Source organism: Boleophthalmus pectinirostris, unplaced genomic scaffold, assembly GCF_026225935.1.
Source record: "Boleophthalmus pectinirostris isolate CB_2022bp ecotype Guang Dong unplaced genomic scaffold, ASM2622593v1 HiC_scaffold_5, whole genome shotgun sequence".
In the NCBI taxonomy this organism is placed as follows: domain Eukaryota; kingdom Metazoa; phylum Chordata; class Actinopteri; order Gobiiformes; family Gobiidae; genus Boleophthalmus; species Boleophthalmus pectinirostris.
In genome coordinates, this window is record NW_026571404.1 from 12946432 (window position 1) to 12951921 (window position 5490).

Consider the following 5490-nt stretch of genomic DNA (forward strand, 5'->3'; position numbering starts at 1 on the left):
AGAACATAGAATCATATATGCCCTTTCAAAAAAATATATAGTTGTGATCATTTTAAAAGCAAATTGATTGCGCTCCAATTTTTAAAACTGCATTATGATTTTTAACAGGCTAGTTTATGTATTTGCTTTTATTTTATCATTCAGAAAGCTTGATTTTATAAAGCAGGTCATACTTTTCATAATCTGCTACACAATGTGAATGAAAGTGGGTTAAGGATTTGACTGTTGGTCATGGTGCCAATAATACTGTAAATAAGATGTTTCCTCTAATTTTTTACACTATAATGTTTTATCATGACATACCTTTAGACCAGACATTGCACTGAAAAGGAAAAAAGCTTAAATTTAGAGATAACAATTTGAAATTTCACCTGTAGTTTATGTTTATAAATGCAAGTTTTTCATCATGTAATCTTTTCATATAGAATGAGTTTCTGTACATGCATTTTTTTTGTTGTTGTTGTTTGGTTGTTTTTGCAAAATTCAAAACAGGAACATGGTTTAAATTTCATGTTCCATTTTGTTGTCATGCTAGATACTAAAAGATACACAGAGAGGAATTTGGATACTTTATTTAGTGTATGAGAAAACGAAATCTCACTGAAAAATTATGTTTAAATTCAAATTTCGCCTTAATTTTGGGAATTAAAAACATCAAAATCTTGTTAAGTAGAAGACTGTTAGGTTTGATGTGTGTAGGTGCTTCTTTAATGGGTAAACTTTTGTTCTTTTGGAGGAAATGCATTTTGAGAAAACAGCCTTTGAAGTTATAATGGCCCATTTAACTCTGGCTGCAAGTTGATTGGATTAAATATTAAAACATCTTTCAGTTCAGAGTGGACCAAATTGTTGTTGCCACATTAAAACTTTTATTTTCTAAGAGACCAAACTGACCAAAATGACACAAAACATTTCAGGAAGTTTTTTTGTAAAATGTATTGATTTTAAATGTCATCAAATATGTCTGAACTTCTACTTTGAACATTTAGAACAGTAATTTGAACTGTGATATCTTATAGAATCTAACCCAAACTTATTATTTGGATCGCAAACTTTTAACAAATAGCAAGTCCACTCTAGACTGATGTTTTGGTGGTCTTGAAAGCCTTTAGTTTCATAGTTTTGTGCTGCCCTCTAGTGGTTAAATTAGGTCAATGTCAAATGTTGAAGTCAGGCGTTTCTCAAATGAGTCACGTCTTTGCAGCTGATACTTCACATTATCGAGAGCTCACCTCTGGATTCATTTACAAAATAGTTTGCTCATGTTGGTGATTCATGTACATTTCGTAATGCATAGTTACTGTAAATAGAGTTGTGTTTGTTTTTATTCTTGTGGGAACAGTTTCCGTTAGATCATCAACTGGTTTTATGCAAGCAGCCTTTTTACATTTGCTTTTATTCCGAAATTCAATATTGCATTAGTACTTTATAGTTTTCTAATGCTATTACAGGAAAAGAAAGGTTTGAATGCATTTTTCACTGTTCCTTTTTATCTATAGCGAAGTTGATTCATGTCATGTGAATTTCAACTTCGCAAAACCACAAGTCGTCATTGATCTATTTTAATCTTTCATTCAGTTTTTAGATTTCTGTTTTTTTGACTCATGTCTTACCACAGTCTCAGTCTTATTGTGTGATGAAATTGTTTATTGTCTCATAGTTTATCTTTAAATGTAGTGGATGATGTTTTGACTATGTAATGGTGCGTAGTGTAACTTTTTGGTGTTTCCTCGTTTTTTGTTTCCATGGATTTGTTATTGCTCTGACTGGAATGTTCCACAGTATGACAATAAACAGCTCTATCTTACATTTATAAATTGGTTTTAAAGCTCAAAAATACCTAGAAAAACAGGCATTTTGACTGTGAGCAGGGTCGCCTCTCCACAAATCTGACTTGTAACGTGGTCTGGTTTGGTCTGCATGAAGATAGAAAGGTTTAATACCATAAAACTGTGAAACATTCCTGACAAAGCAACAACACCTCCACAAAGAAAAACATTTGACGGGCCCTCCACCCAAAAACTTACACAATGAACTTGTAATAAATGCTGGAAATTTATTTTTTGAGGTTGTCTTTGGAAAACTAAGCTGGTGTCCCTGGGAGATACTTGAGAGTTACGTCAAGTGATCACACAGAACATCATTGAGTCATTTCTATTGTACTTTATTTCTTAATCTCTGATGAAAATGGTTCCTGTTTATTTTCAGTAGGATTTAGCCATTTGTAGAGAAAGTTATTTCTTAATATTTACTAGGGATGTAACAATAACAGAAATAATGTGACATCGTATTGTCAAACTTCTCACAATAATATCATGGACCATCACAATATATCGAATTGCAGGTCTGTTTGCTTAAATTAAGAGTTATGGTGCAGCAATAGCTAAAAAAAACAAAGGGAACTACATAGACCATGATCCTTTGCTCCATTTCAGTGCAGACCACATGTAGAAATAACAGGTCTAAGCACTTTTAAGTCATAGTTCTTTGGATTAAGTCTTGTCAAGGTTTTTTAAGAGGAAATAGAAGCATATAAACAGTTTTGTTAACCTCCACAAAATATCGCAATAAATATCGTACCGTGAGATGTATATCGTGAAAATATCGTTCCGAGAGATTTGGATATTGTTACATCCCTAATCGTGAGTTTTCCCACGATATCGCGATAAATATCGTATCATGAGGTTCATATCGTCATAATATCGTATAGTGAGACTTGGATATCGTTACACCCCTAATATTTACTTGTTATGAATTAAGTTGTGTTATTGTAATTTGTAAAGGTATTCAATGGATTTCATGTGACGTAATATTTTTAAATAAATCAGGTGAAATAAGAGAGACAATCACATTGACAATTAGAGATGATCACACTATTATTGAACTCTCATATTGTCTCAAGGATCAGATCTCCATTCAGCTTAACACATTTCTCCCTATTTCCACTTTTGAATGAGCAGCGTGTAACTTCCTGTGTGTTACGTTTGTTCTGCCCTGGTTCCTCCATCCTCTGCAGAAACACAAAACAGCTTTGTAGGTTAACTCTCTCCTACCTCTGGAGGAGTAAGTAAGAGATTTATTTTTTTTTTTTTTTTTTAACAATTTACAAACTTTAAATAGTTCATACATTTAATTTTATGAACATCTGATGAAAGGGAACTCTGATAGAAGGGACCCCAGACACCAAAAATACACACGATTTCATATTATCCCATACCTAACATGTCCCTACAGTTTCTTTGATCAATAATAGTCCTAACTCTCCATGCCAGTCGACCAAACACGTGTGTGCAGGAGAACTGGTGACTGTTTAAGTGATCAGTATTGGCAGCCCCTAATCATTATTTAGTCATCATTTAATACAATTTTCATTTTTTGTGTAAGCTCAATATTCTTTTTAAAATTAAAATATTTAGATTTAATGATGATCTTTTTTTTTATTTTTAACACCAATTTGTTTCGGAGTCTGGTCAGTCCAAATAATGATAATCAGTTATTAAGTTCATTGATGATTATTTGATGTGACAGTGCTGTTGCCGGGGAAACTTGACAGGAGCAGTAGTCAACTTTAGTTTAGAACCTTTTTCTTCAGGTGAGCCTTTATGAAACCAAAATGCCAAAGAGCGACTCATTTTATTGGTTGCAAGAAATTGAAAAGTAGAAGAGCTATGGCAAGATTTCGGCAGGGTACAGCTCGATGCATATTAAACATAAACCATTATCCATTTAGTAGTGTACAAGTTATCTTCAACATTATACGTTTACAATGGAAATAAATCCAGTGTTAGTTATTAAGCGCAATACATATAATTCAGAACTCCTTTGGCGAGCTACTTGGGAGGGGGTGGAGAGCAACTGATAGCTCCTGAGGTACAGGTTGGAGACTCCTGGTGCAGAGCCTTGGTACTTTAAGCAGACCCATTATGCAAAATCTACTTTTTAGAGCTTTTAACCTTTACAGTTGTTTCCCCTCACCGTCCAAACACCAACACATTTGGAGTTTGAGTAATCTTTAATCACTTATTTTCAAGATGCCATATTGCTGATCAGCAGCTTCACGTCATTTTTGTACAAAAGTGTTTTGTGTTGCATTTTTGTATGAAAAGCACTCTATAAATAAGTTTATTGTTTGTTCTTCTACCAATAGAAAAAAAAATAAATAATAATAATCCAAGGTTTGCAAACATGATCTGCAGTTGTCTAGATCAGGTCCCAACAGCTACAAAGCTTTTTTGCTGTGATGACGTTTACGGCAAAGTCTGTGCACATTGGACACTGCAGTTTTACTTGTTTCTTTTATTAAGTTGTTGTAGATGTAGATTAATATTGTGAATTAAATTATCCATATTGTAACATAATGTTTTTTGCTATGATCTTGGTCCAGAGTAACTGGCTGGCGTAGCCTACTGTATTTCACTGAGCACCCAAAGGAACCTATTTGGCATATTTATAATGAATTAATTTTAGTAAAATAGCAACTGCTAAAAAGTTAACATGACTTAAATTAAGAAGGTTTTACTTTATTTTAGTTGATTCAACTTGAAAAGTAAAATTATCTACCAATAGGGTAAGTGCATTTTTCTTAATTCAAGCAACATTAGATTTTTCTTATTTTAAATGCAAAAAGTTGTCGTTTTTCTTATTTTATGTGTAGTAAGATGTATTTTCAGATTTTAAGAACAAAAAGTCTTGTTCCGCAGGCAGATACTTTTACTCCTCAAGTGAAATTTACTCAAATCATGATGAAACTTTCTTAATTCAAGTCATCTTAACTTGGCTAAATTTAGTTTTTTGCAATGCACTTTTAATTGTTTGCTTTGGAAAGGGCAGAGATCATTCCTTTATCAATATTATTGTACATGTAACTTTTCTGCCACTTGCTTGTCTCCATGGAAATGATATAGCTTTGCCTGGAATGTTCCTCAGTATGGCTTAATATCTCTCAATGTTTAGATTTGAGGAGATCCACAATAAGAATATTTTTCAAGTTCTTGTAATAATCGGGTTAGAAAAAGGTGAGCATGCTGTGGAACATTTTAGGCAATGCAATGTCATTTCCATGGATACATAAGTGACAGACCATCCACTAAAAAAGTTCCATAGTTCATCTTAAATTGTGGTCTATAAAGCAACTTACAGTAACATAATATAAACCTTCATTGCTGCGTATTAGAGTCTGAAGGTCGTATTTTATCTGTCCATGGCACACGCTCGCCTCTAGACTTGATGCTCTCACAGGAAGCTCATTTACTAAAATTACTGTATTGAGTTTATAAGTGAAACTCTCACACCTTAGTAAGGAAGTGAGAAAACGGAAGTACCATACAACAGGTAGTCATATGATATTTAAACAAAGAAATATGTGAAACTTTTGACCATGCTAATAGTGCTTAATCAAGTATAAGATTAAAAGTGTTTTTGTAGTTGTTGATTGACTTATAGTGCAAGGGTTGATCTGATAATACGACAGAGCGGTGCAGAGACGTTTAG